A 13489-nucleotide genomic window follows, 5' to 3' on the forward strand; every position below is an offset into this window, starting at 1 on the left:
TATTGTCCTCGATTTGTTAGCATAAAAATGTCACAATTTTAGGAATCTTTGTATGCCATAAATTTAGAGATTTATTGAGGAGTTAATGAAACCATGAGATAATAATGGGAGAGTCATAGGATATTCAAGAAGAAAAAGACAACAGAAGGGAAACAAGAGAAAAAAGATGTTTTATAGCATGTGATTTGAAGAACTTGCCTCATTAACTAAGAAATTCAAATATCAAAAAAACTTATATCTGTATGTTTACCTTTTAATAAAACATGAATTTTAGGTGTTGCAATTCCAAAATGAAGGTATGTTATAATCAACTCTTGATAAATAAATGGTAAGATATTTTAATTATCGTGGACTGATAAAATATTAGAAAGGATAAGAACTTGGATATATAATCCAATATAAGAACATTTGTTTTCAAAAACATCGACCTTGCTTGCATTTGTTCAAATATTTTCCTTGTGTTAAATTTGTTTTTTCTTGAAAAAAATTAGACTTTCAGGAAAGCGTAAGAAAGAAAATAATCACTAATCAACCTTGAAATCAGACATAAACATTATTCGTATCTTGAAACTTCACTTTTCCAAAGTAACTTTATTATAGATGTACATGCATATTTACAAACACATAAATATTGTAAAATGAACTGAAATGGTACAATTTTACATATATTGTTTTAGAACTTTAAAAAATGAAACCATATGATATAGATGCATAAAAACATTAAACTACATCAATATTTTAATAATGGCATTATTGTTCAGTGTAGATAATGATGTTCAATGTTTACTTAAATTACCCTTTTTTGTTGGATATTTAGGTTAATTTAATTTTTCCTGATATAAATTTTTCTTCTGATGAGATCAGGCACATTCAGGGTGGTATAGAAATTAAACAACATGCTCCTGAACGACCTATGGGTCAAAGAAGAAATTAAACAGGAAATCAAAACATTCCTTGAAACTAATGAAAATAAAGACACATCATACTAAAACCTGTGGGATACAGCAAAAGCAGTACTAAGAGGGAAGTTTACTGCAGTAAATGCTTACATCAAAAGAATAGAAAGACTTGAAATAAACAACCTAACATTACACCCCAAAGAATGAGAAAAACAAGAACAATCCAATCCCAAAATTAGTAGATGGAAAGAAAGAATTAAGATCAGAGCAGGATTAAATGGAGACCAAAAAAAAAAAAAAAAAAAAATATATATATATCAAAGATCAATAAAACAAAAAGTTATTTTTTTGAGAAGATAAAATAGACCATTAGCTAGACTAACTAAAAAAAAAAAAAAAAAAAGAAATGGAGAGAATACCCAAATATCAAAAATCAGAAATGAAAAAGGAGGCAATTTAAGTGATACCACAGAAATACGAAGAATCATTAGAGACCACTATGAACAACTGTATGCTAACAAATTTAAAAACCTTGAAGAAATGGATACGTTTTTGGACACATACAAACCAACAAGGCTGAACCAGAAAGAAACAGAAAACCTGAACAGACCAACAACAATCACGAGATTGAAGTAGTAATCAGCAGTCTCCCAAGAAAGAAAAGCCCAGGACCAGATGGCTTTCCACATGTCCTCACTCATAAGTGGGAGCTAAAAATAAATAAATAAATAAATAAATAAATAAAAAGAAAAAAAGCAGCAATCACAATAATATATTGAACTTTCAAAAGGAGAGAACAGAACCATTGTTACTAGAGGTGAGAAAGGGATGAGGGAGTTAGTGAGAAATTGGTTACAAGTCACAAACAATGATCATGTTTTGTAATGGTGAATACACTAATTATCCTCATGTGATCATTACATATTGTATATAGACACTGGTATTCAATTCTGTACCCCTAATATATATGTAATCAATTATGTTTCAATAAAACATAAATAAAATAAAATAAATGTAATTATTTAGCATTTTTAAAAAAAACAATAAAGAGTTAATTTGAAATACTCTGGTTTAGCTTTAAAAAATAAATTTTTCTTCCATGTACATATCTTTTCTTGCTAGTTTTATTATATCATTAAGATAAATTCCTGGAAATGGAAGTTCTGGGCGCACAGAGTAAACATAGTTTAAATATTTATTTAGCTTTATATCATTATCTATACCTGAATCTATAATTTTATAAATATAATCAAAAAGTACTCCAGAAAAGTTGGTACAATTTATATACCCATCAATATTAAATGACAGAATGGCAGATATGTCCTTTTTGGCCTAATTAATTAATTTATTTTACCTGCCCTGAAATTTTAAATGCATGCAAAATCTCATCTACCGCCGTTTACTTTTATGGTTTCTGTCTTGGTATCATACCTAGGAAAATCTCCTTTTGCATAACTGAGCTCTAATTCTTCTATTTTCTTTTCCTGAAGAAAAATATTTTACATGGCTCCTGTAACCTTTTAGTAATTTAGCAAACATTACAGAAACAGCTATGCATCAATGGAAATCATGCTGTCTTTCTCTCTCTCTCTTTTTGTATACTAGCTGGGGGATCTCCAGTAGGAAAATCTTAATTAGTTTATCTTTATATTTAGAAAATATTAAGCTGATAAGAATACTCCACCTGGATGAGATATTTAAGTGGGGGTAAATCACCTGTAATGGTTTTCCTTACCTTCGTGTTTATCCTTAATTGCCATTTTGGATTTTGTTAGGGTGGAGAACAGGAAAATTAATGTTAGGGGCATAGAGGAAGGATAGAAGATTTGCATTTAGTACTGAGAATAAAAAGTAGATAGGGGAAAGGAATTGTTCAAGAAACAAATGATTTCATTAAGAAGGTATGTCATATTATGATCTCAATCATGAATTTTACAGTAAATTTTTATACTCTACAGTTGTTTAGATAACTTAAAACCATTCAGTACCTTGGCTTAGAGTCCAGATTCTCTCTCTTTCTCTCTGTCTCCTCTAATGGTGAAATGTAAATTTTGAAAAATTGTGGCTGAATACTTTTCTCTCCTAGTGGTTTGAAAAATTAACAGTGGTTTTAGGCTTCAAAGTCCTCTAATGCAGAACAACAAAGTAAATAATTAAAGAAACATATTAATGTTCAAGTTCATTATGCTGGCCAAGTAGAAAAAAAATACATGAAGCATAACCCATTCTAGCAAGAAATAAAATTACTAAAAATGTCTTATTTACAAAGTCAAAAGTTGAAAGGTCAGTATTAGTCACAATTAATGACATTTCTTCAGAGCAGAATAATGATAACATCATGACTCCTTAAGCAAAATTTAGATTCTAAAAATATTAAACAAAAATAATTTTATGGCTAGACGATCTGGTTCTAAGAGATTATTTTTGCAATGGTGTTTAGAGATAGTAATAAACAGACTCCTCAGAAGAAGGAAGCAAAGCTCAAGCTACCCAAACAAAACTTTAATTAGCTTATTATTAACATGTAAATGTAGTGTTTTGATGATTTATTTGTTCATTAGACAAATATTTACTGAGTGTATATACTATTCCAAGCCCTATTCTAGGGACTTTGTCTATATCAGGGAAAAACACACTGAGCAGATTAAACTTCATAACTTTCTCAGCATAAGTTTTCACGGTCTGAACATAATTTTTTTTGCTCTTCTTCAGATATTGGATTATATTTCCTTCTTCAACCCTGATCTTAATACAATTACTAATATTTAGACTTATCATTTACCCCACTTTTTAAAAATGTGTTCAATGTTATTTGTTCTGCAGATGAACTGAAATGCTATCTAAAATTATATTTTAAAGTATGTTTTCTTTAATGATTTCCATCTATCTTCAATAATGTATTGGCAGCTACCTAAGGAAGGAATTCTGTATATTAGTATTGTGTGAGCTAACAGAAGACAAGACGTAATAATAATTTCCTGCATCACATGTAGAGCCAGTAGGTTGGCAGTTAAGAGAATATATATGAAAGAAGCCAGTCAGGCAATATACATTTTTAGGCACAAGGTAGAATCTAAAGAATCATAAACATGAAAATATATGCTTAAAATGAATGTGAATATTTAAGGTAAAATGGCTTAATAATTAAGGTAAATAGGTGAATATTTAAGAGAAATGGCTCCAAAAATAAATAACAAGATCAGAGAGTCATACTTGAATTGTTAGGAGACAAAAGCAAGAAATTAAGTAGAAAACACCATCGGGTAGTCATTGTCAATTAGGTTAAAGGCAACATCAAGAAACAGGAAAAAATGTAGCCTTAGATTTTTTAAGGTCAGAAGAAACACAAGCAGGGTGTTTAAGGGACTGTGGATCACCTGATAAATTATGGGTTTATAATATTTCGGATTTTTAAGATCTTTCATCTCCAGCTCATCAGAGCAGAAATTTCAATGCATAAAGCCTTTAAATGGAATGACCATATCCTTCCATTCTTATGTCATTTAGAGTCATGTCTGTATGCAAGGATGTGCTTTCCAGTTGGATTAGTGACTCAGTACTGAGTCAGTGTCAGTATTCTCAGAACAGATGAGTTAGGTCAGATGGCGATGGGGAAGATTTTTATGTGTTTAACGGTTTGGATTTATCTCCCTTTCTATTTATCACCCTCTCGCCATCTGGCATGAAGTCACAGATACTAACAATGGAGGCTCTGATCTAAGACAAAGTGTCTGCTTTTCAAATTCAAAAGGAGTATTTAAATGTGCTCTTCACACATATATAACTATGGTATGTCTTTGATATCATTTTTAATATGTATCAAATATCCTCTCCACACTCAGACTAAGGGTTCATATTCTCTCCACACTCAGACTAAAGCGTTTTGAAAGACAGAGTTGAAGACATAAAATGGGGGGGAATGTCCTATAGGGGAAATTTCTTCCTTGCTGCTATTAAGATAGAATGTTAACAGAAAAAATACAGGGAAAATAAAGTCTTTGGAAAGTAGGAAACAAAAAAGTGTATGGGCTTTTAGTATCTTAAAGCCATTTTTGGAACATAGTGTAAGAGTATTTCAAATTCTTATATATCAACTAATTACAATTGATAAATATGTATTGAATAATAGAAATAATTTCTGGGAAATTTCACAGCTGTTACAAGATCATACATAAAATAAAAACTTGTTTGAAAGCACTATGCTCTTAAAGGTACAGGAGTTCCAGGGAATTTGAAAAATTGGGTTATTAGTAATCTCAAGTACTTGAGAGAAAATATTAAGGTCACAATTGAAAATAAATGTTTATTTTAATGCTGTAAAACTCTATATTGTGATTTCTTGTTTTCTTTCTTGCTTGCCTGCTAGATTGAGGTTTTCTTGAAAGAAGCCAATACCTAGCTTGCATTAGGTGCGCAATACATATTTTTTGAATTAAGGAAAGTATAGAGGAATGAATGGAAGTTTTAAAAAACACAAATCGCTAATAGCTTTCCTTTCTAAATTGCAAAACTTGGGAGAAAATATCTTTTGTGGTGAAACCATTTTCTCGCTGAATAGTATAGTAAGTTTTTTATTGACTTGTTATTAATGTTAATGAAATAAATTATTTGTCCAAAACCTACATTTATCAATTTTTCCCCTTTGTTTGATGGTACAAATTTTTCTAAAGTTTCTTTTCACTTGCATTTCCTTAATTTATTTTAAATTAAATATTCATAAAAATTGTCAGTTATTAAAAACAGTGAAAATTTTTATTTTAACAAGCTAGTTATGTAATTAATTATCTTAGTACCTCCCCTTAAAGTAGATTCAATAAGATAAAGTCTCAAAAGTGCTTTTAGATCACTGCCTTCAAGCCTTAACCCCACAATTCACTAAACTGTATTCATTGTGATTTAGTAGTTCTTAAATCTTTGAGAAGATGACGTAAAATACCAGTGGCTTTTTTTACATTAAATATTTATGGATAATATTTATGGGTAATATGAAATTTTAATCTTCAGTTTGGATGTTAATTCATTATCTGGAATGTAGATGTGTCTAGAAAAGGAAAAATCTAAGAAATCCTTTCTGTAAATAATTACCAAATAATAAAATATTTAAACATTTGATCAAATCTGTGAAAATACATTTCTCAGAATAATCCTCTTTTCTTTCATGTTTGTAGGAGGCAGTAAATATTTTATTATCAACATGCCTTTATAAAATCAGCTTGGATATTTATAGATAGAGCCAAACATAGATCGACTTAGTCTCCTTATGACACATCTGTTTCCCTTCACAGGGGAAACTGTCAAGTATATAAAGTATAACACGTAAGGCCACCCATGACCCACCTTTTTTCTTATGCTGTACAAAGTAGATCTCAGGTCATAAGTGGCCAGTGTGCTTTCCACAAAATCCTGAAGCACAGGCCTCATTTTGGAGTTATAAGTATGTGTTAGGATGTTGTCTTCTAATTTCTTTCCTTTGCATAATAAACATGATAGCCTCAAATAATGTGACAAATTTTCTACTAATTAACCTTAGCCCATTTGCTTTAATTTCCTTATTCATAGAATGGAAAGTTGACATTCGAAAGCTTTAGTTTAGTTATTTGCTTAGCCTTATCCAATCAGAGATGAAAAGACATGTCAAATCCAGAAGAACTTGATTTATAAGACACGAAAACTTAAGAAAACAAACAGTCCAGTCATTCTGGCACTGTGTGTCATTCAGCTATCTGCACTCCCTCCCGTTAGTTGCCTTAGCCAAAGCATCTTTTACATGTTAGATAGAATTGCATGGAAACACACACACACACACACACACACACACACACACATGCACACACACACACGCACACACACACACGCACACATGCACACACACGCACACACACACACACATGCACACAGAGAAATGAATGCATGTAAAAAATGGTGAAACTGAATGTCTATAGTCTAGTTAACAATGTTGTACCAATGCTATTTTCCTAGTTTTGATATTGTTCTATAGTTATAGAAGATGCACCATTGGGGACAGCTGAGGGAAAGGTACATGGTTCTCTGTGTACTCTTGTTTTTTTCATGTTCCAGTGAGTCTATAATTATTTTTTTTAAAGGCATCTAAGGAGGGAGGAAGATTATTTGATTAAAATGACCCTAGGTCTAGAATCAGAAACACATAAAACCTTGGGCAAGTTATTTAATTTTAGGTCTATGTTTCATTCTTAGTAAAATATGGTGGTTGGACTAAAGGATTGGGGGATACTTTTAGCTTATGATTGGGATTCTGGTATGAAAGGTAGAATTGGTGAACATCTTGTGTTTCAGAAAACATTTTTCTGCAGATCAAAAGTTTTCACAAAATAATTTTTAAAAGGAAAGATGTATTTGAAAAAATTTACTGTAAATATATGACCATTTAAATCAATGTATTTCATGAGCTTTTACCATATTGACTGTATATATAGATGAAAATGTGTATAAATTTGCTTATTAGCTAAGTTTGCCTTTGTAGTTTATTAACATAGGTAGGCCGTTAAAGCTGTGGACATAGATTATTAAAATTACACATGATAAGAGAAAATTCACTAATCCAATTTCAATTTATATATGCATGTAAGAGTTAAAAACATATGTATGTCCTAAAAAAACTTTGCATGTTTTACGAAACTTAATGTTTAATATTTAGAATAACATTTTGCCATATTTATTTTTGAAGGTCATTTTAGAAATAACAATACTCTTAAAGCATGTTCTGAATGTCAGCAACTTTATGCACATTGTGTCACTTAATCCTTTTGACAAAATATGAGATAGGTTTTATTATTCCCTGAAGAAATAGAGGCAAATGGAGTTTTAGTTCTGTAACTTAGAAGGCTTCTCTGATTTTGAATATGGTGCTCTTTCCACTGTGTCACTTTGTCCCTGAGAGGTTGAGATTATAAATTTGCTCTTTGATGCATCACTTTATTCAATATTCCAGACATTTATTGCCTGTCTACATGAAATATCTGTCCCTGAAAATTAGGAGCTCTTTACCTAGCGACAAACCTTTCCAACTTGCACTGTGACTTGTTTTTCAATTTTTCGTAACTCTTATAGACATAGAATCAAAGCTAGTTTTTATGTACAAGCTTTTAGATATTGTACTTTAAATACTCAGGTTATTTCATTTCAAGATACCAGTGAAGCATAGTGTTTAATTGTGTAGGTTTTGGAGACAATAGACTTAGAGTGAATTCCAGCCAACATTACCTAGTTGGGAAACTTGCTTGAAGTTTCATAGTCTCAATTTCCTCGTCTCTAATGTTTATCATTACTATAGTGTGGAGATTATTAGCATTTAGGAAAGAACAGCTAATTAATATTTTATTTTGTTCATATATTTAGAGAGATATATCCATAGTTGTTAAATATATAAATAAAAAAAGAAGTTCCAGATTTATTATAACTATTATCACCAAAAACCACTTATGGAATCTTCCAGGTGGTAGCGAACTTTGATAGGTGTATACATTGAAACAAAAACATTTAAAGAAATGTTCGGTGAAAATTTTAAGATGTGAAAAATTCCTATAAATAATTACATATATGTATGGTTGTTTCAATTATTTAGTTTATTCCAAACAATTATTTATTATTTATTCCAAACAATTATTTAGTTTATTCCAAACAAACCCTTGAATAGCTAACATAGAAAGGTGGCTATCAAATTGTATTGATAGAGGGAGGGGAAATAATTAGTATCTGTCTTAAAAATGGCTTAATTTACATTTTCCAATTTTTGGTTGGGTAGATTAGGTATATAGTTACTTTAGCAAAAATTGTGTTCTCCTTTCTTTCTGCCAGGAACTCCCCATCTCCTCTATCCTAGTCTACTTATATTTTCCATAACAATTATTTCCTCTTGATATACTATATACTTTCTTATTACCTTTCTTCTTATCTAGACTGTAAGTTTGAAGGCCAGGGATCTTTATTTTGTCAATTGATGCATTCCAAATATCTAGAAAGTTCCTGACTTATCATAAGTACCTAATGAATATCTGTGAACTATTTGAACTGTGACAATGCATTTATTGATGTGCAGTTATTAAACTCTATGAGCTGAATTACTCTATGTGGAGCTAGCTAAATGACATTCAACAAATTGCATTTTTAGCAGGTGCAATCTTATAATAATCTAGAATTTTCTTGTCCAGTCTTCTTTCCAGTCTTTCCTCACCTTTTCCATAGAGGCAGCTCTAATTATTTTTCTTCACTGATTTCCACTTAGCAGAATTTCCCTCTGCTGTTCATTTATCCTTTTTCCAGACCTCTCGGTTCTCACCTTTGCTCCAAATTCTACCTTGTTAGGTGGTAAATATCTTAAAAAGGGACTCTTGGATCGCCTTAAAAATGTCTGTTTATGATTTGAAAATTCAAATAAAAAATTTTAATTCCCGGAGGATTTGAAATGGTGTGGGAACATTGTTGCAATGTTGATTTCATTTTTGTATGGCTTTCTTTGAAAGTGGAATATTTCATTCCTTTGTTAAAAATTTATTTTCATCACCAAACCTATTCTTCTGTTACTTCAAACACTAGATGTCTCTCTAGTGCCAGTCTCACTTTGCTCACTAGTCACTGAGGCTAGTTCAGCCTTGAGTTGCACTGGATTCTGGAGCAAGGAGACATTGATTTACCAGTGTTAGCTCTGAGAAGACAGAAGCATTTTCAATAATGTGTACCTTCTCAAATTCCATGTGTCCACATGGCTAAATACTAAGCGATGGCCCTTTCTTACTTACAGATACAACTGATAATACTATTTTACCTTTGTGCATAGAAAGTTTATAGAGCCTTCTCACATATATTATTTCATTCTGTCCTCACAGCAATCTTGTAAGCAAGCTATTGTAATCTCAGTTTTTACAGCTGAAGAAACTGAGGCCCAGAAATGTTACAGAGCATTTTTAAGTTGACATGCCAAGTAGTGACTGACCCTACATTCACTCACTGATTCTTTGATTCTAAATCCATTGCTCTTTCCTCTGCATAAAATCACTTCTGCCTAGAAGAACACTGTAGATGGGTCCTTATTGCATATATTTTGATGTACTGTGGGTCAAATACATCCCTTCATACCTTACAACTTAAACACACAAAATATTGAAGACAAATGCTAGTTCTCTCCACTCCTTTAGTAATATAAAGGCATTTTAGTTCTAGTTTACTGAATTCAATTGTTTCATAAAACCCTCCTAAAAGAACAAGTGTCTTCTGGCTAATGCTTCTAAGTTGGTTTATATGCTCAAATAATATGTACTGGTGAGACTGCCCCTCCCTGTAGTTTGAACCTTGGGTAACCCTGGCTTGTGATTAGCTTTGAAGAGGTATACGTGTGAGTCTACATTCCTCTGTGTACTTTACTTGCTGCCAGGAGAAACATTTAATTTCCTGGTGGGAGAAAATTATCTTTAAAGGAAGAGTTCCATTCTTTCTATTGTTACTCTGAGGTTCCTTGGATGGTTTCAACCTTAATAAGGTCCAAATAAGGACTCCCTTAGATTACGGTTAAATAAATATATATAGGAAATGTTCCTTCTCACTAGTTTGTATATCCTACATGATAATAAATCAGTCCTATTTTGATATGTTAGTAACACCCATGGACATTTTTGCAATTCTGTCTTACTGAAGTTATTGGTATATTGCTTTTCTTAAAAAGCAGATCAAAATATAGGAAATTAAAATTAACTGTAACATTTGATCAGCCGTTCTTTATACCTTACAATTACAGATTTTAAATTTACATGTAAAACTCATAACTAATTTTGAAATTGTGCTCAAGGAATGAAGGGAAGATTCCTGGAGTTTAGAGCCCTGAATGTTTAGTAAACTTTCCAATTGTTCTTGTTTAATGTAAGAGTAAATGTTACTTTTGAATTTTAAATGGACAAATGTGATCATTTTATTATGTAGAAAAGACACTTAAAAATGAAAGCTTTACATTTTCCTAAAGAATTCTAATTGTTATTTGTGCTTTAGTTTTCCATACAAATTATCTTTGCCATTGGCCAAGAATTTAATGATACATTATTTCTATACCATTCTTGGACTTTTTAATTTATTTTTTAGCTTTTTTGTCTTCAGAGTGATTTAGATTCACATAGCTTCTTTTTCTTTTTCCTTTTGTGTAATGGATTTAGTTCTTTATTTTATAGCTGCTAGGTGGTTTGCCTGGTAGTCAAGAGCATTGTCTTTTGAGACAGACAGATCCGTGTTTCAATCTCCACGTATTGCTATGTGATCATGGAGAATTTTCCCATCTGTGGTTCTGTTTCCTCATCTATTAAATTTTGATAAAAATACCTATAGTTGAAAGATTGGTTGGAAGGATGAGATGCAATAATGTGTGCATTGCATCATATTATTTAGCTAAGAGCCTGGGGTATGATGAGTTGTCAATAAATGGCTCCCATTGTCATTAATAGCCCTTCCCTGGAAAAATATGCCTATTCTGTATCTGGTTGTTTTCTTCATCCCACACTACAGGGGTGTTGCTTACTCATCCATTAATAAAGAACATTTAAAATGCCTCTTCAGAGAGTATCATGGAGAAGCTAAGATATATTATTTATATGCACCTATCATCTTTTGGGGTAAATACATAGTTATATTTTTATAAAAAATACTTCAGTCCTCCTTAGAAGACTTTATATTTACAGACCTATGAAACTTAGTTTTTGTTTTTTCAAAAAAATGATACACATACATGATAAAGGATGACTAACTTAATCAATTTTGCTCCAAGCACAGCTGAACTGGCACTTGCATGTCTATGATCAGTCATTCAGTGGAAGTGACATTTTTTAAAAGAAGAGAAATCTGTTGGAAAAGTGATTGTTATTACAAGACTATAATGTGTTGGTCTTTAAGCTAGCCTTCAAAAATAATGTATTGAATAGGAAAAGATATAGAGTACAAAAAAGAAGGAAAAGAAATACCATAGAATGAGGAGGTTACAGAGTTAAAGACGAGAAAAGAAAACATGAGGAAAAGAGCTTAAGAGTAAAATGAACAAATAGAATTGATTGTTATATTACTGTTTTTAGTGGCAGCAAATTCAATAACAAAGCTCATCCCTTCTCCCTACACCAGTGGTTTTGTAGTGCAGCAAACATAGAGAACAGTCTTTGTTCCTCTCAGAATTGTCTTTTATGTCCCCAAATAACCCATATGAAGCCATGAACTGATATTCAACAATATTGTGAATATAAGGTAGAAATGTTTGATAGTATCTATTAACCACATTTTTGAAAATATATGTTGTTAATAAATTATATCAGTGATTAACTGAATACCTCGCTTTTCACTACAATATTTTTGTGTAATACAGATATAATTAATTAAAACAATAGTTTTCTAATAACACAATTACTTAAAAGAAGATGAGGTTGTGTCCAAAGAAGGAAGAATAAATCATTTTGGGTGTTTAACACTTCAGTTTTAGAACTTTTGGGGTGTATAGTATTTCAAACTCAAACATGAAATATTGAGAAAGGAATTTTAATAAATAAAAGTATTACCTTTTGTTTTAGGAATAGAATTTTAATATTTTATTTAAAAGGTGACCTTATCAGTAAAGCTTATATAAATAATATGATCATTTCTTTTGAAATTATTTCCAAATTTGTGATATAAAAGTAGTTATTTTCAGCAATTTGGAAGTCTTCTGTTTAAAAATACTCAATCTTCTTTCTTTTCTTTTTCTACCTTGTTTCCTTTCCGACTCAAAGCTTAAAAGAAACTGAAAGAAGTGACATTAGTTGATTTGCGATACTTTATAACTAAATTTCTCCTCTGGAAGTGTGGGCTTAAATGCGCTTTAAGTCACAAGTGGAATGAGTCAGATGACCTAAATTTGGTCTTCTGTGACTTTCTGTGTTGATTTCAAAATGACTCTATTTGGGAGGAGTCCAGTGATGAAATAACAGGAGTTGAGACCTGCTTGTTGAGAACATGACTTTAGCTACTATTGACATTTTCTAATTTTCTTTAGTTAAGAAATTCAGTGAAGATTAGCAAGAAGAGCAGGGACTCAATCTTCCAGACAACCAGGGTGTACTTGAAATCAGTTATAATTTAGCTTGTGTGTGTGTGTGTATGGGTTTACATGCATGTGTATGTTTACAAGTTTTCAAGTGATATTTTAATTTTTTTTAACTAATAAATTTCATGAAGCACCAAAATGTGATTTTTTTCTCCTTAGATATTTGCTTTAAAAAGATTGATGACAGAGACTAAAATTTGAAAACATTTCAACAATTGTTTTTGGATCATTAATAAAAAAATCAAATATGCATTGTTTAAATAGAATTGTTTTAAGATATATAAGGAGTATATGTGACATTAACTGATAAAAGTTATACTTTAACATTTGGCATTTTGACAGTGCATAGAAATGATGGAGAAATATAAACATTTTTCTCAATATATAATTAACTCAAAGATAGAAGTTACTCAAGTGACAGAATAAGGAGATATTTTCATGCCAGTGTCATGAGAAGAAGCTGAAGTCATGAGATTCTATTGTTAGAGAGCTGGAAATAGTATAAAGT

Source organism: Cynocephalus volans, chromosome 1, assembly GCF_027409185.1.
Source record: "Cynocephalus volans isolate mCynVol1 chromosome 1, mCynVol1.pri, whole genome shotgun sequence".
Lineage (NCBI taxonomy): Eukaryota > Metazoa > Chordata > Mammalia > Dermoptera > Cynocephalidae > Cynocephalus > Cynocephalus volans.